We start from the raw sequence: 22,520 nt of genomic DNA on the forward strand, positions 1-22,520 counted from the left end.
GGAATTTCATTTTTGTTGTTGTTTATTTTGGGGCAGACTCAGCAATGCTCTGGGCTTATATATGGTTCATGCTCAGTGAATACTCCTGGTGGTTCTCAAGGTAGCATATATGGGGTCAGGAGTCAGTCCTGTGCAAGGCACGTGACGTACCTCTGTTAGGTCTTTCCAGCCATGAGACAATTCCTTGTAAACACAAGACTCACCATGGTCACTACATTCTGCTTAGATGTTTGCTCTTGATACAAATCGTAAGTGAAGAACTGCCAATATGGATCATGAAGAAAAGAATTGATTTAGGGCATTGATGAAAAGTCAGAAATTCATGATTCTATCTCCTAAGAACCCAGGCTAATTCCTTAGAGAAAATTTTCAGTTGGGTGGGATGTCAGAAACTTCCACGTGTCTTCCTTTTAATGTGCTCTAAGGGAGGCATATGTTCTTAGCTTGGGGGAAAAACAGTAGTATCGAGGTCAACTGTCAATCACAGTTTGAACCTGCCTCAAAACAAAAGAATGGAACAGGACATGCCCTAGAAGGATGAGGTTAAGTATGACTCAAGCAAGGTCAGGTGATTTGATTTTACCTGATTATAATGTATTAAATGCTTATCGAACGTTTCTTCTACAGGCTTAGCTCTACTCAAGGGTGCACAGACTGGAGTAGGTCAAATGTGTTGTGCTGGAAAAATTTTTGGAAGCAACTGACGTATGAATTTTTAGTAGCCAAGTGTCATTCAACCTTTACTACTTTAATTTATACATTAATGATCACAAATGTGTTTTTAATTGGTGAAAAATAGTGATCTGTTGTCCGGCATGAGGGCTGTTAGGAATGGGATCTAACTAGTAGAATTCAATGTTACGAAGATGTGCAGTTGAGCACAAATATCTTAGAAATATCTCATTCTAAGCTTCTCCCAAGGTTTCCATTGCAAAGCTTATAACACCTAGAAAAGCCAGCAGTCTTCTCATGTTGTTATACTACCTAAAGTTTCTAAATGACTCTTCGTCCAAACATTATATATCTGGAAGTCTTACTTTGGGGAGCAGGAGACTATCTTTGCAATAATATGTCTGGTTCAAGAGAAACTATCATACTAAGTCACTTTAAAGAACACTTTAGGGGCCAAAAGGATAGTACAATGGGGAGGATGTTTGCCTTGCACATACCTGACCTGGGTTTGATCCCTGACATTCCCTATGGTCCCCAATCATAGCCAGGAGTAATTCCTGAATGCTGAACCCTGAGCATCACCATATGTGACCCCCCAAGGCCCCCCAAAAGAGAATACTTTAAAGAGTTGAGAATCAGGACTGGATTGAATTTACAGCATACTTTGTGCAGATAATTTTTGCCTGCTTGTTTTATGTTCAGTAACTGTTTTGTATGTGGATTAGCATTTATGACCATCTCTCTTAATAATAATCTGGTACTGAGAGTCTAGGTGAGTAGCTAGACCTTATTTATCTTAATAATTATTTTGAGGGGGTCACACCTGGCTATGCACAGTGGTTACTCCAGGCTTTGCACTGAGGAATTACCCCTGGCAGTGCTCAGGGGACCATATGGGATGCTGGGAATCGAACCCGGGTCAGCTGCATGCAAGGCAAATGCCCTACATTCTGTGCTATTGCTCTAGCCCCTATCTTAATCATTTTTAATAGCAACTCTTCTCTATCAAACAGAGGGTTTGAAATGGTCATATTCCTCTCCTACACAAGATGTAGTTTGAATTTTTTCTCTAGAAGAATCATATTATGTGGTATGTGAATATATGTAGATATTTTAATGTAAGTATCTGGGGTCTCTCTCTAGGGATATGGGAGACAGGCAAGAAACAATCAGATGCAATAACTAGAAAATCTGTGTCCTTGAAATGGAGATTATGCCAAAAGCTAAAAGAACTCTGCAGGGAGTCAGAGAAACAGATTTTTGTCTTGGTTCTCCCACCAAACAATATTCTGTTGTCGAATTTTTTCTCTTGGACTTAATTATTCATGACTGCAAAAAAGAAGATAAATAGCAAAAGATATTGCAGTTTCTTCTTATTCTCAAGGGTTATAGCTTTTATTTTTGGAGTCCTCAAGGTTGGAAATAAGTGGATCTCTTCACTTCTTTGGCAAGTTATCCGGAAGGCACCTTCTTCCCCACAGACAAATCTCCCCTGCGTGCAATTTAGTTACCAGGAGCTGCTCTTATATCCACAGCCTCCCCTTTTCAGCCTAGTATTCTGTGGAGTAGAGTGAGACATTTCAAATACATATAAAACAATTTGGAGTGAAATTAATGTGAGTTTTTTTCTGGGAAGGGATATGTATTCATGAACCAGAATGTTGATTCCCCCCCCCCCCCCCCATTATCCCAAGAGTAAGAGAATGTGAAAGGAGGAAAGAAGTTAGAGGGCAGTCTTCAAGATGGATGGATGTAGGGAGGGAGGGTTGCTGCAGGGAGTAGGGGACAAGTGAGAGTGCTAGTGGGGGCTCATCAAATCCTGGGAAGTCCAGAGATTTTAAAAGTAAAAGTAAAAAGTAAAGGCCCTCCCGTTGATCATCGATTTGCTCGAGCGGGCCCAGTAACGTCTCCATTGGAGACTTTGTTGTTACTGTGTCTGGCATATCGAATACTCTCGGTAGCTTGCCGGGCTCTCCGAGAGGGGCGGAGGAATCGAACTCGGGTCGGCCATGTTGGCTGCGTGCAAGGTAGATGCCCTACCCGCTGTGCTATCGCTCCAGCCCAGAGATTTTAGAGAAGGAAAAATTGGATATGGAAGAATAACAAGGTTATTTATGTGTGATTGCTTAGCAAATTGGGTTAGAGGGTCAGCTCTTTTCCCACAGGACTAACGCTATTTTACAGACCACTGATGAACCATGGCCCTTCGGTTCTTAGCTTTGAGATTTAAGAACATTCTCCATAAGGGGACATGCTTCCTCTCTCCTACAACTCTCCACCCTCTCTGCCCTCTGCTACAACTTCCTCTTAACGTTACTGCTGCCACTTCTCTACCCTTCACTTAATGAGCTGAGTTGGAGGGAAAACCCAGGCTGGGCTGCAACCAGTTAATGAGAGGAATGATGACCAATTTTTCGCTAAGAGCAGCTTCCCCAGTCTGTAGCCCAGAGGACACCTCACTGTCTCATCAGAAGCTGACATGGAGTCCACCCTCATGTACTTGGGGTTACATGCTGCCTTTTCCAACACACCGCACAAATCTTATTCCGAGAGCTTGGGCTGCTTTTGCCTTGGAAGGAGCCCAGGACACTGGAAAAGATTCAGTCCAGGAAAGGCAGCAACTGTCTCAGTCTTGTTGATCATTCAGCATTTTTCAGCTTTTTCAGATCATTTCACAATTATCACTGAAACTCTCTTCTGGCAGTTTTGCAGGAGAAAAACTGGGGAGGGGGAAGACAGGGAAATTATAATGTTTATCTCAGCTGGTTTTCATGTTCCTGAATCATAATTTACTTGGTTTGATACTTTATCATGCCGAATCACACCTTAGTGGGTATAGAATTCTGGATTGAAAACAAGTTTCTGTGGAATGGTGGAAGTGCCGTTTTGCTGCCTTTAGGGTCTGTCATGGTGACATCTCTGTTCATCCATCAGACTCCTTCCTCTGCTTTTCCTTATTGGAGGACTTCAAAATACTGAATTGCACTGGAGTGTTTTGAGATTTTGCAAAGTTATACCTTGGTATCCATGCTCTTGCTCTGGTTATACAGTACTCTCATTTTTTTCATTTCTCATTATTTCCCCTGTTGTAATGACAATGTCTCCATTTTCATGGTTCTAAATGCAATTTTTGGTGGGATATTTTGGGTCCCAGCCTAATGATCTAATAGATTTTTTTCCATGTTGCAATTTTTTAATTAGTGGCATGTTTTTAAAGAGTATGTTTCAATAATTTTTATTTGTGTCTATTTTATTATCATTAAAAGACTTTTGGAGGGTAAATGTTGCACTACCGCTGATGGTACCCACGAGCTACTCCTGACTCTGTGCTCTGAGGTTGCTCCGATTTATGTTTTTTTGGACCATACTTGGCTGTACTTGGGATTTACTCCTGTCTGTGTTCTCAGAGATCACTTCTGGTGGGGATCAGGGCACCATATATGATGTTGGGAATCAAAAAAAGATTCACTGCATACAAGGCAAGCATCTGAACCACTGTACTATCTCTCATTCCCTGGGGTCCCTCCTGGAGCTATGGAGGAAAGGGAGGTAAGGGTGCAATGCCAGGAATTGAATTTGTGCTAGCCCCATAGAAGGTGACTGCTCTCTCTCTCTCTCCTGTACTATCTCTCTGGCCCTAAATGTTTTATTTTATTTTATTTTATTTTTCTTTGCTGAGACTGGACCCAGCGCAACAGACATGCAGAACAAATACTCTACTGCTGACCCTTTTGCCCAGCTGGAATAATATTTTTAGTGATACTTTGATTCTCCTCAAAAACTTTCTTCCAAAAGTTTATACCTCACTTTTCTGCTTCTGCCCACACAGTTGTTCTTTTCAGCAGTATCATTTCAGTCTTGAGTCATTTCCTGGATCTCCAGATGAATAGACAACATAAGTAGACATAGCCCTCAGGACTGCAAATGTCTTAAATCTCATGAAATAAACATGACACTTTTCTGATCCACTCCCTTTGTGGCCCTGTGTGTTGAGACAATCTTGAGACTGCAGGGAGCCAAATGGAGGTCTTATCTGCCTCTAAAATTCTCACGCAACCAAAAGTTGCAGTGAAGGACCAAGCTAGCATTAAAATCTTCCCTGGCAGGAGAATACCGTCATTGCAGTCGAATGAGTGAGAAAAGTTTGACTCAGTAGCACCTTTCAAACATCAATCTCACATGCATATCAGCTCGGATAGAGTATGGAATTATGATCTTCTGCCTAGTTCTGGAGTTATAAAGCAAGCTTCTACCCCTCCAGAAACAATAGAAAGGAGTGGAAAAGCAACTTGAACTTGTTTATTATTATTATTATTATCGTTATTATTATTTTACTGGCATCTTAAGTTTAAAATTGGATACTGAGTCATGCACTGCTACTCTTTTGAGCCAGATATTTCACAAGGAAATTCTTTTCCAATTTTTGTTTTCTTTTAGGATATTAAGAGCTAGAATCCAATAGCAAGAGTTGACAAGCTCAAACTTTTTCTTTGTTTAAAAGATAAATTCCAAATTGCCTTTTATCTCTAGTTTCGAAGTTGGAAATTGCAGAGTGGCCTGGGCAGGTACATGGCTGTTTGCCAGAACAAAGTCTCAGAAGGGGGCCAAGGACATCAGGGGAAAGCAAGCACAATTGGTAGGTGGTCTCAGCATTAAGAAGTTTCAAATATGTGCCTTTCCGTCTTTCTAGAATAATAGCAAAAAGAAAGGTGTCGGAAATGTCACATTCTCTTTATAGGCAAACTGTTTTTGCATTCTAAATCTGTCCATGGGGAAATCTGTTTTTAGCAGGTAAATCTTGCAGGAGGTGACTTCGCTACTCTTGCTCATCATTCCTTAATTTGGCCCCAGAGATACAAACTTATTAATTCCATTAAGGCCAAATATTTCCAACAGGATAATAATGTTTAGATCCCTTAATGTGTTATCACACTACTGGGAATGTATGCTGAGGCAATAATTCTGGGAAAGAAAATATACAATTTTACCTGTTTTTTGCATTAAAATTATGTATTATTGCAGGACCATTGGAGACCACCTTACTGTCCCATAAGGAGTATTGTAGGTAAGTCATGCCACTTCTTAAATGAATAATTCACATGATTATTATTTTGTTTTGTTTGGGAGGCTTTATCTGGCAGTACTCAGAGCTTACTCCTAACTCTGTGCTCAGGGATCAATCCTGGTGTTTCTCATTGTACCATAAAGAGTGCCTTAGACCAAACCCTTTGTCGGAAGCATTCTCTGGATTCCATTCATACTATTATTTGAACTGTGTAACAAGAAAAGGGACACAAATTAATTGTAGTGGAAAAAGAAAGCAGAAATTAGTGCCTTTATTATGATTAGAATTTAAAACATGTATTTACAAGAAACTGAAAGAGAATTAAAAATGCAAAAGTGGACCAGATGAATAATACAGCAAAGAGGGTTCTTGCCTTGCACGTGGCCAACCCAGGTTTGATTCCAGGCTCTGAAGATGGTTTCTGGAGCATTGACAGGAGTAATCCCTAAGCAGAGAGCCAGGAGGAAGTCCTGAGCAATGACAGGTCTGGCCCCCAAACAAAATAAATAAAATGTAAAAACAAACCTATTGATCAACAGCTGCTCGTGGAAATTGGGGTGATCTTAGTTCTGTATATTTGCTCTTTGAGGTTCCCACGCAGCCTCATTGAGGAACAGTCGCTCATCAGCAAAGCAGCTGACAAACCCCATTCACGGACAGCCCTTCCTAGAACAGGGATCCCTGGAACACGGATGAGGTCTAGAAAATGGAGCTTTCCATGGAAAGAACATAAAACCAGCAAAAGCAGATTGTTGCCCAAATTACTGTTGCTTTCATGTTTGCTCTACGTAATGTCACTTTAGAACTCAAAGAATTAAAAAAAAATTTTTTTAATGAATCACCATGAGATACAGTTACAGATTTACAAACGTTCATGATTATGTTTCAGTCATACAATGATCAAGTACCCATCCCTCCACCAGTGCCCATTAGAACTCAGAGAATTTTTAAGATGCTCATCTGGAATTTGAATGACCCAGAACGAAAGCATACAGCCTTCGCAGAAGCTGCAGCCGATCGCATCCCCACCCCTCACCCTTGCCCCACTCCCACGCCCCAAGTGTTCTGTCTGACTCATGTCCCGTTGAGCCAGCTCTGGATACTTTGTGCTCCTGATGTGATTTCTTTGCTCTGGTGGAACTGAGTGAACACTTCTCCAATGTGCTTAGTGCAGTGCAATAATCATATCCTTTCATCTTTCAAGGTCTTCTTCAAGGTCTCCTTGGATCCTCAAAGAAATCTTCCCTGTTGGCAGAATGATTCCTGCCTTCTGCATTGTTAGCATTCCTCTTTGTCTTTTGTTAGAGGTGATGGTATTGGACATGTATGAGTATGTACTCTCTAGTGAGAAGAGGGGTTTCCAGTCTTCTTTACACTTGAGAATCAAACTGGGAGCCTTCACACAGTATGGGTGCTGGGTGCCACCGAACTAGTTTCATTTGATGGGAGTGGGGTGCAGAAGACCTTGGCACTTTCTATATTGGGGGGGGGGGGGGGCGGGCTACTTCTGGACCATATCCGGCAGTGCTCAGTGCATACTCCTGGCAGTGCTCGGACCATATTCAATGTCAGGGATTTAACTGAGGTCGACATGTACAAGGAAAGAGCTATGGCACTGTACTATCTGACATGCCCAGACCTTCCTTGGCACCTTCTGATTGGTTGGGAGTGGCAGTTCCTTAGGCCAGATAGAACTTCACTTAGCTGTGTACTGTGGGTGTCTGTCACTAGTGGGAAGACACACACATGCACACACATTAAAAATTTTTTTTAAATTTTTTAAAAGAAAGATGAGGATTTATTAATGTCTAGATTAGGAAAGTGAGTGTGGCTTTTATCTTGGACTCCCCAAAAAAATAGCAATAAAGATAAACAATGTTTTAATGTGATCTTCTAAAGAATGGGAAGCAAAATAAAGTTCTTGGAAAATAAAATATCAGCATCTTTGAAAAATAAAGGATTAGCCATAGTAATATACTTTATCATAGTAGAGTCTGAAGCAAAGTCAAAATCAGTAATACTGATTTGGTCTGTTATTGTAAACCTTTGGCATTAGGTGCATTATGGATTTTTGCATTAATTTTGATTGCTTAATATATCACATTCTAATATTCATCGACGACAAGATTTGTCTTGATTACTGAGGTGTTTGGTGGCCTCTTCAGGGTAAGGAATATATTATTGTAAGACTTAAGTGTGTGTCTCCTGGTTTATAACGTGAGAGGTTTACACGAGTTAGGAGGGTGCAGACCAATTTTCCTAGGCTCAGGTGACTTTTATTCAGCTTCCCTGATAAGTGACATGTTTCTTTCCTTCCTCCATGCCACACCCGTCACTTGAGGGTAAATATTTGAGAGGGACATATGCTGGTGTATTAGAAACAAACCGTTGGAACGTAGGCTGGTGGCAGAATTCATTCCTACAGCGATAAGGATTCTTTCATTGCACATATCAGGACACACTGACACTTGATTGTGATCAGAGTGTGACTTGGGTTGGGCTCTTCATTGTAATGATGCTGTGAGTCTGTGGGGGGGGGTCCCTCTGATGGATGACGTGGAGTTCTGGGTGGCATGGTGGGCTGGGGAATAGGATGCAAGAATGTTGAGTAGATCATGAGTACCTTTGAGGCTGGGGAAAGTTTTACCTTGCCTTCCCTTGGCTTCACTGACCTCTATAGCTTCCCCCCCCAAGCTTCCTTGATCCACCTCCAAATCCACCAGTAAAGTGGCTCTCTGAGCACCAGCTGTTTTTGCAACAGCTGTTTGGCGAAAAAAAAAAACACAGCAAAGCCCAAGAGAGTTTAAAGTGAGGTGAAGAGTCCCAGAATGTGAACTTACAAGGAAGTTTGGGAATGCAGCAAAGATAAAACACAAGAAAAAAGGTGACCAGAAGGGACAAAAAGCCTGGAAACTCCTTGGCCAATGGGGGGACGGGGGCAGGGGAGCGTTATGAGTAGAAATGGGTTATGAGGTTTTTTCCTCATGGGAGAGAAAACCCCCTCATTTCTTTTTTCCCCTTAGAGTAAAAGGTGGCCCCATGAGACCATCCAGTATGGGGACTTGCCAATAATAGGCACAAAAATGAGAACTTAAATGCTGTCACGTGTAACTTAATGGCACAGTCAAGTTTCTTTTTCTCAGAATATAGTAATGCACTTGACAAAAGGCTTTTACACGAGTAAAGAGAACATTATTTCTGAATAGTTAATGGAAAATTGCCATAGAATAAAATGATCATTAAATATGTAAATGCTATTTACACGTGCTTATTATGCTCATAACTCATCTCTTATATACAATCTTTGTGCCCTCATTTGTCACTTGGGCATGGGCTCTACAAGCCAAAATGTAGGGCAGCTTCTCACAAAGAAGCAAGTTGATGAAATACACAGGATGTACCTCTTTGTCTGACTCACAGGAAGATTCTATATTTGTCCTGGTTGGTCTTGAGCAGAGAGCGATGGGGCATGGGAGCCATAGTACAGCAAACAGGGTGTTTGCCTTGCACATAGCCGGCCCAAATTCAATGTCCAGCATCCCATATGGTCCTCTCTGGGCATTTCCAGGAATCATTCTTGAGTGCAGAGTCAGGAGTAACTCCTGAGCATCACCAGGTGTGGTCCCCAAACTGAAACAAAACAACTACAACAACAAAACCCCTAAGTGCAGAGAAAGAGAGATGGAGATCGACAAAGAGAGTTCCCAAACTTATTTGGTCTACCACTCCCTTTTCAGAAAAATAAATGCTCAGTCATCCCACTCTAGGAAATCTACTTTCTTTACATAAACGGAACGTACCTACCAAATGCACCCACGGCTACAGCTGCCAGTCTCCAGTGTCATCACCCAATTTGGGAAATCTAGAGTCAGGCTTATGGAGCAAGTAAGATTTCAAAACAAATAAATCTCCTTATGATTTATTATGAGAGTGTTTTTGATTTGTATGCCTATTTTATTGATTGATTCATTAATTTTGCTTTGGGGGCCACATCCAGTAATGCTCGGTGCTCACACCTGGCTTGAAATTAGATTCCACCTTGTAGGGCTCAAAGACCATAGATGTTGCTAGAGGTTGAACCTGGGTCCATTGCGTGCGAAGCAAGCACCCTCACCATGGTATTCTCTCTCTTGCCTTTGATTTATATACCAAGCACATAGCTTTTTATATTTAGGGTCACATAAAACTTTCTTAGCGAGAAGCAGCTGCATGTGAAAAGTGCTTAAGAAGCCCTGTGCTAAAGAACCCGTGTAATGCCAGGTGGTGAGGCACCCTTAGAGCTAAGGTGATCCCAAATATTCCAAATATAACCAGTCCCCTGTTGCCAACGTTTTCTTTAGAGTAACACTAAGCCCAAGATTAAGAAACATTTTTAAAATTTCCTTTTGTTCATCATGAGTGGGTCAATTTTACACTTCCTTGTGAGGACTACTTAGGCAATACCTATTATTTTTAAAAGAAAACAAGGCTGGTAAGAACAGCTTCCTTTGTTCCATCTGTGCTGTGAATGTTTTTTATTTTCCTTAAAATGAGCACAAGCTATTCCGACAACCATCCGTGTTTCCCCTCACTCACACTCAGCGGATCGGTACCCATGCAGCCTGTCAGAATGCAGACCTCAGGTCCCACCCAGAGCAGCTGAGTCAGAATCAGTTTTCAAGATTCCCCAGGTAGGTTGTCTAAACATCTGTGTTGGTTTCACAGCAGCATAAATTTGGATAAGCTGGAAGGGTCTATTTTCTAGTTAATCCAAATTAGAGTTGATCAAAGGGAAATGTGCATGGTATTGACAAGGTAAAAGTAAAGCCATACCCTCTGCCCTCTGCCCTTTCTGTTCTCTTGACCCAGTGAGAATTATAAACTCATACTGACTTTTTTGATTCTGTTTGCCAGACCTTACTTCCTATTACTATTATTATTGTTGTTGTTGTTATTATTTTGGCTTTGGGACCACATTCAGCAGTGCTCGGGACTTATTCCTGGTTCTGTTCAGAAATCACTTCTGCTGAGACTAAAGAGACCTTTTGTGGTACTGGCAATAAAACTAGGGTCATCTTCACGTAAGGCAAACACTTTAGTCTCTGCACTATTTTTCCAATCCCAGACCTTACTTCCGGACTCATCCCAGTTACAGTTGGTCCAATTCCTCTGAACAACCTATTACTTCGTATCACTCAATGTGGTTTTGCTTTCCTGGTATAAGCCTTACTATTAAACAGTAGAGTTTAGGCGCATTGGTCTAGATTGCATTCATTATAAAAAGAAGCTTTAAAAGATATCCCCATCAGCAAGCCGGTTAAGTCCATCCGTCCAAGGGAACTAGCATAGTGAATGAAGTATGGGCTTTCCAAACAGTGGGGTAAAGAGTTTTGGTGGTCTTGTAAGTTTGGGTGAGTACCTCTTTTTTTTTTTTTAAAATCAGAACTAGTTAAGTGTTTGTGCGTGGTGGGAAGCAACTGAATGAGAAGCCTCTAAAAATCCCGTTCAGCTCAGCAAATGTAGAAGGCAAAGATAAACTTTTCAGTTATCTGCATTCTTAAAGGGTTTCCTGGTGCATTTTTGAGTGGGGGCTTTGAGTGAGTACTTAGAGTTATGTTGATTATTATGCATGCAATAGAAATGAACGCATATATATATATATACACATATGAGTATAACTGTTGATATTTTTCTCAATTGCAGCAATGCATCAGTCCCAGTTCAGATATGACTGGATCTAGGAACTTAGATGGCATCTGAGCTCTGTCTTCCTCCCCCACCTCTCTGTGCCAGCCTCAATAGGGGCAGTCCCTTTAAAGGCTGTCAGAGACACTGCATGACTATATGTGCAGTGGGACACAGGAGAGGACATATTCTTTGGGTCACTCTGGTGATAATTCTGGAATTTGCCTGATGGACAGAGCTATATCACTTCCTGTCAATGACCACCTGGGATACTCAGATCATCAAGATTTCTGTCACGGTAGCTGCCATTGGAATAGTCTTCACCTACAGCCTTGGGGACAGGGGAGGAGTATGGTGGAAGGTAGAATAAGGCGTAGTTATCTACAAGTAGGAACTGGCAGTCACAACCAACAGGATGAGACAAAACCAGTTGGATGCATTTCAGGTTTTTTACTCTTATACCCCTTGAACTTTTCTTGTTTCTAGAAAGCACATATAAGAGAATATAATTCCTTATAAATTCATAAAATATTCATCATTGAATTTTTAATTTTTTAAATTTTTGAGAAAGCATAAAGAGAAAAATATCAGTCATCTCTCCATCAAGAGAAAATTGTTGTAAACATATAGATTTGAAGACTTTTTCCCCAAATAATTTATGAAAGAAGTTATTTAATTATCATTGCTTTGTTTTGTTAGTTTTGTTTTACTAAATTTTATTTATTTTAATGTAGATGAAAAGTCATGATTGATACAATTCTAGAGTTGAAATTCATTAGATAACAAAGTTCTAATATTAAGATCAATATGTATAAACAAAGCTTCAATATTAAGATTAATAACTATAAAAAGCAATTTTTAATATGAAAATTGTTTTCTCCAATCATAGGCTTAAGTCCTTGTCTAAGAATTTAATAAGATATTTGCTGCTAGTTGAATGATCTGCATTATTGTTTTTGTTGAGTTTAACTGACTTCTGTGTTATTTTTCCATCTAATTGGTGTGCTTCTACTGGACTTTCAGTATTGAGGAATTAGGGGGTGTCAAGCCTGCCGTGTATGGAGTCTCACAGTCCAGAGCCTTCAGGAGTTGACATGGTTGGGGCTGTGGGAGGTGGGGTTTTGGGGTTTTGGGGTTTGGAGGATTTCCAGAAGGGGCAGAGGTTGGGGAGAGGCTGCCCACCTGACTCCAAGAAACTCCAAGAGTTCTCAGCTTGGGTACCAGGGCACCTGAAGTTAATGTAGTTTGGCATCTCTGCAGAGCATATTTCTGACTCAGAGGACTTTAGCCCTTGGTGTGGCTGCAGTAGTAGGATGTGGGTGCAGCTGCCAAGACTTCCGCAGCATAATTCTCAGCCCATGCACCTCCTGAGGGTGTCCAAGAACCTTCAACTGTGGGGTCCGTGAATTTTAGCTGCTTGGCGTGTATCTCCTGGGAGATTCACTTGGGAATTGTTAAAGCAGGGCTTCTGGGCGAGTCAACACAGCAGCTGCCGTAGGAGGTGGGTCTAATCATCCTTGCTTCATAATATATATTACTTTCTGCAAATGCAAGTCATCATTATTTTGATTACATACAATTTGGGAACTCTTTTATCATCATTTTTGGGATATACTGTAGAATAATTTTGTGAAGCTAAGTCCTCCTGGAATTTCTTAAAATTGGAGATGTTTTAAATTTATTCATTAACTTGAAGGGAAGTATTTTGTTTCCTACCTAACAGGATTATTTTTTTCTTTTTGGGTCACACCCCACGATGCACAGGGGTTACTCCTGGCTTTGCACTTAGGAATTACTCCTGGCTGTGCTCAGAGGACCATACAGGATGCTGGGAATCGAACCCAGGTCAGCCATGTGCAAGGCAAACACCCTATCCATTGTACTACTGTTCCAGCTCCACTAACAGAATTTCTCCCCCGCCTCCCTTTTTTTTTTGAAGAGCAACTACCTCCTCGTTGAATGTACTATAAAGCTCGGGAACCAAGACATGCCTTCTTCCTTCACTTAGAAATCTCAGCTTTGATTGGCAGCTCTAAAGAAAAGGTTCTTCTTCCTTTCTCCTTAGACCACGTGGTCCATCTGGCATTGCCAAGGCTTTCCAGAGAGAACACAGGAGTTCCTTGTAAAATGCCCAGCAGCCTGATAGAAGAGAGCTGACCTGGCCAGAGGAGAGGGTAGGAAACAGGCTCCTCCCATGCTCTGGCTTTTCAAAGGAAACTTGCAGCTACTCAGTCACAAACCTGATCCTTGGGGAAAAGCTGGCCAGAACTCACCCAGAGGCAGAACTGGTCATTTTCTTCCACCTCAGAGCAAATTCCTTCAGAGCAGCAGGAAATGAAATGGTATTCACACTATCAATTACCCCAGCTGTTTGCCTAATGAACTCAACAGCAGAGACAGCCATTTTCAAGACCAAAAGAATATAATAAGCCCATGGTCTCCCTGCAGTAATGAGCACCTTGGCAAACTCCAGGTCTGAATTCACACAATTGCAGTCTAGCTGCCAGGAAGATGCCATCCCCTTATTGACTTATAATGCCATGTTATTTATTGGGATAATTATGCTTTTCTGCCCCTCAGGGGCCCCTAGATCAGAAAAAGTAAGCAATTTATTCTTATCATTCAGCATGTGAGCAAATTTCAAATTAGAATAGATCGCTGCAAGATCTATTCTATTATGTGGGGGCACCCTGCAGGCTGTTGGGCCCTACCTCCAAAGATTACAAGGGCTTAAAGGGCATTGTATAAATCAGTGGGATGTTACTTCTCTTAAGTTCAGTGAAACAAATTTGTTTTTGCTGAGCAATTTTGCCCACGACTCTCACGCACCACCCCCAAATGTTAGTGCAGGCTCTCTGCATTTCTTTATAATATTGCATGTATTATGATGCAGCTTTGAAATATTATTATAGATAATAATATCCACTAGATCTGCAAAGCAATTATTGCAGATGAAAAAGAAAAAGAGGCTCAGTGTGGTTACATGACTTCCCTGGTGGAGGCACGTTAATCATTTTCTTTTCACTGAATTTAATTCACTTGTTTTTCTGATTTCCCACCTGTCTCCTAAGTCCTTGAAATCACATGTCTTTTCATGATTTAGATGCACCAGATTTGGACCAGGTCTGGCAGTGCAATGGAAGTTTTTATTATTGTTGGGAAGAGGAGCACTGTTAGGCTGGGCACTACTAAGAAAATGCTGGATCCCATCTCAGTTCTAACTATTATGATCTATGGACTTGGGCCTCTCACTTTTCTCTGACCTGCAGTTATCTGATCTTCAAATGGAGTTAATAAGAATTCCAAATAATTCCAACTCTTCTTAATTTCTCTTTCTTACAGCTTCATTGTCAGGATGACATAAAATTTAGTATAGGAAAGGGTTTTGAAGTCAATTTTCAAGTATAGGGGAAATGAAACTCATCATATTGGCAATACCATGCTAATAGAATTGACCTGTTAATAGGATGCTTGTTCATAATATTTGTTAATAGAATCTACTAGATTAGAAAAGACCATGATGAATCACGACTCGCATCCTCCTTAGAATGCAGATCAAAACTGTTGTTACGATATTAGTTTTCACTGAATCTGTTCCATTGGGTCCTTCTTACTGACAATCTCATCTCTAGGCTCTGAATTCTTTGATACAGTGGTAAGGGCCCTGAACACAGAATCAGAATATTCAAGTCTAGGACTTTGGTCAATAACATGCCATGTGATTAAGTTATTTAAACCCTGGACTTATTTTCTTATTTTTTTCTATAAAATATTGATGACAATAATGTCAGTGATGACTTATTTGGCTGGGAGAGGTTGGACTAGGCTACTTCCCAATTACTCTGCAGCTTTGTATGGAATGAACATAAGCACAGAGTTTATGTATCTCTTATGCACACAGTCACTGGTAAAGTGTGACATCTGAAATACCATTTCCTCTTTTCTCCTGAAAGAAAACATCCATTTTGTATTTGAGAGCAAATCTTGCCTCAAAATTGAATCTCCTTCTTTTGGAAGGTTGGAGATAGACTCCAGTTCTGCTATAGGAACTTTTATGGGTAACCCTTGAACAAAATAGGTTTGAACTTTGACGGTTCATTTAAACATGGATTTTCTTATAAATCACTGTCACTGTCCTCCCGTTGTTCATCGGTTTGCTCGAGCGGACCCAGTAACGTCTCCATTTTGAGACTTGTTACTGTGTTTGGAACATTGACTATGTCACAGCAGCTTGCCAGGCTTTGCCCTGCGGGCACAATACTCTCAGTAGTTTGCCCAGCTCTCTGAGAGGGGCGGAGGAATCAAACCGGGCCTGGCCAGGCTGGCTGTTAGCAAGGCAAAAGTCCTACCGCTATGCTATTCTTATAAATATATGACATAAATTTAGATTTCTAATAAATGCAGTTACTTTGCTTTCTCTTCTTTATGATTTTTAAAATAGAATTTTCTTTTCTACAGCTTGATTTATTGTAAGATATGTAAATATGTAAAATGTGTTTATTAACTCCTTTTTACAGGTAAGACTTCTGGTCAACAGCATGCTATGTTGACCAGATAAGTTTAGGGTGATTATATGAGGAATTTTTAATGCAGAGGAGGCCAGCCTTTATGTAAGGTGATCTTAAGCTTAGCGTGCAATGGGAGCTTGAACAGCTGATTCCCCTGACTGGACAAATCATCTTCCCACCACTGGAGTCTTCTCCTGAAGGGAATCCCAGACCCTGATCTTCTCCATTTCCCTATGAATATTTCCCAGCCCTTGTAATCCCGTTGCACCAACTCTGAGAAATTCATCATTTTTTTTTTTTTAGCTGCTTTTGAATTTTGCTGCTTACTCAGAGGGCTGGGTTGGAGAGATAGCACAGCGGGTAGGGCGTTTGCCTTGCACACAGCCAACCTGGGTTCTATTCCTCCATCCTTCCTGGAGAGCCCAGCAAGCTACCGAGAGTATCTGCCCACACAGCACCCGAGGCGTATTCGATATGCCAAAAACAGTAACAACAAGTCTCACAATGGAGACGTTACTGGTGCCCACTTGAGCGAATTGATGAACAATGGGAGGACAGTGCTACAGTGCTACTTAGAGGGTAGAACCTATAATAAAATCGGCTTATTTGGCAATGGGAATAATATATATTTCATTCAAAATCAAAGACTCATTTTCTGTTGTATTGCACATGTGCTTCACAAGAGTTGCCATATTTCACCTTAAGAAATAGATGCACTGTATAGGGAAAAAGTCTATCTTTGCAAGATTTCCAGTGAAAACTTTATCTCTATCAGCCATGTGACTGCACTTCTACAGGAAGGGCTAGTTATAGGCACAACTGAGTCCTGATTCATACTCATGGTTAGAGAAAACAGACCTATTAAGACATCTTTGATCTTAAGGGTGAAGACAAGTATCTCGAGAACACACTGAAGCTCAGGAGACTAAGAGCTGGGAGACACCAAATCCAAGAGAAAGGTTATGTTTAAAGAAAAAAATATTTTTGCTTTGGATTTTATCAGTCAACCCCTCAGGAATTCATTTCTGGTGGTGGAAGACTGAGAGAAATACAAGGAGAAACAGACTGGTGAATGATTTTAATGAAACTTTTCTATGAATAAAATAGTTTTATAACTTTCTGCCACTCCTAAAGATGATGGTCTAGGAAAAAACAGGCAGGACAGAAAAAAAAGTAGCTTTGACTTCTGCAGAGGAAGAAATAGTTCCAAAATAATCACATTGGGCTGTAGCATGCTATGGGAAGGGCTATTTTTAAAAACACTGTAAATGACTGAGATTCTCACTCAGCTGGTGCCTCACCCCAGTCCAGTCACATTACATTTCCTTTAGATTGCCGTCTTTCATGCTTCAGAGTGTTTATTTCAAGACTTGCCCACTTCCCATAACCCCATGCTATACCCCCGCCTCTAGAAATTTCCCAGGAAGGATATTGAGTCCAAGTCAGAGCATAACTCCTTTGACATTTTGCCTTTCAACATGCAAACTTCCCGTTCCTGGTATCCTATTATAATCAGCTAGAGATGCTTGGAACCGAGTCCCCTAAACTGGTGACTTGAACAAGATGGTTGTTATCTCTTAGTGCTTGAAGTCAGACTGATGGTTCTGAGGGCTGGTTCAGTTGACGGTGACTTAATGTGAAGTGGGGAGATGAGAGGAGGAACCTGGAGATGCCCGTCTACTGCTTTCTTCTCTGCATACCTCAGCAGCAGGGCAGGCCCTAGGTGGGTCAGGACTGAGAAAGTCTGCCACTAGCCCCTGCATACTGAGGATGTTCATATCCCACCAACCCACCCAGCAAGGTCAGGTTGGATGTGAATCTCACTTGATCTACACAGTATAGTAGATCAAGTCTGCCCTGCACTTGATTTCTCCAGGAACCATGGAAATGTGGGAGGAGCAAGGAATTCTTTGCAACAAAATGAAAAATTCCTAACCCCTGTCCAGTTTCCTTATGGCTCCCTCACTTTCCCTCACAGTAAGGAGCTTTAGGAAGAGATAAATAGTGATATAGTGAGATAATTGTTTTATTTAGAAATTATGAGGATGGAAATAGAGTAATACATTTAAGAGAAAATTCGGATTTTTTCAGAGTAAAGAGTCAAACGTATCCCATAAAGGGAGAGAAAGGAATGACACATTCCAAGTTGAGATGTGGAGAAGTATACTACTTGTTTTTGTAAATTTATTTTATAGTTTTTTTTTCCCAAAATGCCCCTGCGTGCGTCTTTCTATGTAGATAATAGCCTGTTATAAGGGACATTGCAAAGGGGAGGAGTTTTGAACTTTTGATGGCTCACATTTATTGTTCTGATTATAACCTTTTGTTCCTATGGTGTTTCTCTCCTGTGGGGGTTCAGCCTTCTCCAAGGCTGGTGCTCTTGTCAGTCTTACCAGCCTCCATTCCTGTATGGTCTTCATGATTTTTTGGCTACATTAGGGCTAGTGGCACAGTAACTCCTTCAAATAACATTTGGTTTTACTACTTCCTGAGAACCCCTTCGCCCCCCACCCCCACTGCCTGTCGGCTTCGGTCCCTTTGACAGCATGACAGCACTAGCAAAAATCTGCCCTGGATGTCTCTCTTCACTTTGAATGGATTTCTGGATCTTTCATTTCTTCTACATCACCGTGATCTCTGCCTCTATCTTCATATGATGTTTTACAGGCCTATGTCTAAATCTACCTCTTTGTATATGGACACCAGATATCATAAACTAAAGGCTTTCCCAATTCTAGTATGACTTCATCTTAACTAAATTATGTCTGCAATGACCTCTATACAAATAATGTCACATTCTGAAGACATGGGGGTTGGGCAATTTCAACATACGAGTTTTAAACAGTTTCAGGATGACCTCTAAGAAGTCTCCTCAGCTCCATGTCTGATGTTTTCAGAAGTGCCTTTCCTCTTTGGGGGAAGCTACTCCCCACACAGATGTTATATAGTTTCATCATTTCTGCTTTTTCAGACACACAAATCAGTCAGACATCACCTCTCTTTCCCATAACTCTGACTGTTTCCTCTATACAAACTCTTCTAATCAACATGTTTTTTTTTTGGGGGGGGGGGTCATATCTGAAGGTGCTCAGGCCTTAATCCTGGCTCTGTGCTCAGAAATTACACCTGGAGGTTCCAGGCATGAAATCTGAGTTGACCACATGTAAGGCAAGCGTGCTATCTGCCGTACTATCGTTCCCACCCCTTTAAAACCAACATTTAAACAAGATAATTTTTGCTGCAGCTTTAGTAGTAGCTACAACGTCCAGAGCTACCTGAAGACCTCATGTCTCACTTTAGCTGTGGCTCTGCCCTCTCATCCCCGCCCCCACATCCTTCCCCACGAAGACTAACATATTCACTCCATTTATTAAAGTTCAGTCTCTTCCTCATAACTTCTTCAAAACTGATCTTACTAAGAAGAGAGGTGACTTTCTTTGCTAGAGGCAATGGATTTGCCAGGCATCATCATGATTCAAGTAAAATTATTTAACTAAAATTGTTTCACTTCAGAAATATATCATCTAGACCTATGTGTATTAGAACTTCTAAAAATAATAAGAAAAAAATAAACAAGGGTTATAGAAAGGACTATCTTCATAAGATTTCTGAGATAGGCTATAGAAAACACTTAAAGAGAACAGAAAAATGATGTTAGGATTCGTTAAATTAAAAAGACTTGCTCACCAAGACCCAATTAAGAAAATGGGAAAGGGTAATAGACAATTCAAGAAAATCGGAGAGTCATAATACTAAAAGGATAAAGGCCTTGATCTACCAGGTTCAATCCCCAGTACCGCTTACAGTCCCTTAAGCCCCTTTGAGGAGTAAACCCTGAGCAAGAGCCAGGAGTAAGTTGTGAGCACCACTGGGTGTGATCTCACACCCCCCAAGTAAATGAAATAAATAGTATTGGCCAATAAGCAAGTGATGAGATGCACAATACTTCCATGGTGTCATTGAGGACACACAAATTAAAACTAAGGTAAGCTACTACTTCATACTCAGTAGAATTGTTAAAAGCTAATAATTGTTAATAAAAATTTAAGGGCAGTGTGGGGCACCTTAAACTTTCAAATTTTGCTGACTGCAAAATGGTTCAATGCTTGTATGCTTTGTAGGTCTGTAGTTGTATTCACTTAAAAAAATAAAGTCAATATATACCTAACCTAGGTTATAAGGATTGTACTTTTTGATATTTACTTGAGAAATAAAATTAATTGCTGTGATTTTTTAGTGTATTTTTGGTATGAGCCCAGTGTATATTGTAGCTATCTCTTCTCAACCTACAGCTCCCATTTCCTTCTTTCAATATACTTGAGTTCAAAAGCAATTTTTAGTTTTAAAATAATCCTACTTATTCTCAGTGTTTTATCTTCTGTTGATGCTTTATATGTCATGATGAAAATATAGGTCTACAAAATTGCATAACAACTGGAAATAATTCAAATGCCTAATATCAATTTACTGGATAAACATATGAAAAGTTGTACTATTTTCATATGAATACTATAAAGCAATGATAATAAAATGTTAATAGATTCAACTGCCTAGATTAATTATCAAAAGAATTCTATTGAATGAGTGAGGTGCAAAAGAATGCATAATATATGATTTTATTTATATAAAGTTCTAGAACAATCACAACTAATCTGTGATTCCAGAAATCAAAAGTGTGTCAGGGACCTATGAAATTACTGTAAAGATAAGGAAGAAACTTTGTGAACTGATGAAAATATTCTATAGCTTTATTGGAGAGAGGGTTATACAATGTATTATACTTGTTTTAATCTCTCAAACTATATAATATCTGTGAATTTTATTGCATACTTTTAAAATATATTTGTAATTTTAAAATATTTTAAATAAATATGCATTTCTAATTCGCAGATTTATGAGGACAAGAAGTGATTCAATCAAAAATGGCATAAGAACAACATATTAAAGTGAATGAACCTCATGTAAATGAGTTAGAAGAGTATCCCATTTAGCTATTTAGAGCATGTGAATATTTTCTCTTTGCTATATCTAGGGAACGGCACATATAATAAAAATTACTCATTATTGCCCAGTGGGAACTGTTCGCCTATTAAAAGTTGGTATAGGCTCTTAAATATAATAAGTTCTACAATTTTACTGGAAAAATATATAGGCTTCAGACTGGGAAGAAATTCTGTGCCTTCTGAAGGTTTGATCAGAGTTCAGGTGTCAAATATGACTAGATAAGATTTGTGTTCTTCAGTCATTTAGCAAACTGGTATAGACCAAATATGACTATGTTCATTTCTCAAAAGAAAGGGTAAGAGAGACCTGGAGCAAAATAGAAACAGGTAGGATTTCTGGATTCCCAGAATCACAATAGGCTGCCTGACTGCCATCAGCTTTACTCATGACCATCTTAACAGCACACCTAAATGCCGGGCACATGTTTTCAGTGCTTCTCAGGAGGTTTATGTACTTGCTTTTAGCAAGATTTGACACAGGGCAAGTTTCAACACAGGACAGAACAGGATGCTATTAACTACTCAAGAATTAAAAATTGACTTATGGTAGAACACATCTGATTTTAAAACTACATAAAATGGAGTGATCTGTAATGCACATTAAAATTAGATATTAAAATAATATTATTTCTGCCTATCATCTTTGTCCTGAAGGTCAAATGTATTGGATCATTATTTTAGTTTTGCTTTAGCAGACTTGAGTCTCCTGTAGTCAAAGAGGCTCAAACATAGGCAGGGGTGAGAAGAAGAAAACATGATTTGCAAAGCAGAGAAAATCCTATGCACCTCTTTGCTGGAAGACAATGGTCATCCCTGTAGTAGTGACATGCTCTCTGTGCCTGTTTCAATGCAAAAACATTCCTCATGGTCCTGGCAAACATGCTTCAGATATGTAGCACAATGAAACATAAATTTTATTTAAATAAAGGGCTCTTGTGAATCAACAATCTAATTAAATAGTTTTGCAAATGGGTAAAGAACAGAAATGGGTAATTTGCAGAAAAGGGAATGCAAATTTCTAATCTACATTAAAGAGTTCTAGGGGTCATTAGTGAACAATGTGAAGCAAAAATGAGCTAGAGCTTTTTATGCTTTGGGTTGGTGATGACTTAGAAAATATTTGTGAGTGGATGTTAAGTACTCCTACTACCATTAATGGAACTGTAAATGGTCTAACCTTTTAAGGAAGCCATTTGACATTATATACTAAGTAACTTAAAATAGTTGAATCAGTCATTATCTTTCCGACATACCCCAAAGGAATTATTCTCATGTAGACAGGGCTTGTGTGCAGAGAAGCATATCACAATTTGAAAACTAGAAACCACTTAAAGATCTAATAAAATGGTAATAGTTAAGTAACATATGGTTATTATGAAATATTATAAACCTATTATTAGTTATATTCATGAATAATATGAAAAAATATTCAAAATATAATGTGGTGTCCCCAGTTTCCCTCCTCTCCCCAAGGCTATCTCTGTAGAGGAACTTTCTTTCTTTCTTTCTTTCTTTCTTTCTTTCTTTCTTTCTTTCTTTCTTTCTTTCTTCCTTCCTTCCTTCCTTCCTTCCTTCCTTCCTTCCTTCCTTCCTTCCTCTCCTCCCCTC

The sequence above is a fragment of the Sorex fumeus genome, unplaced genomic scaffold (genome assembly GCF_029834395.1).
Source record: "Sorex fumeus unplaced genomic scaffold, SorFum_2.1 ptg000008l, whole genome shotgun sequence".
In the NCBI taxonomy this organism is placed as follows: Eukaryota; Metazoa; Chordata; class Mammalia; order Eulipotyphla; family Soricidae; genus Sorex; species Sorex fumeus.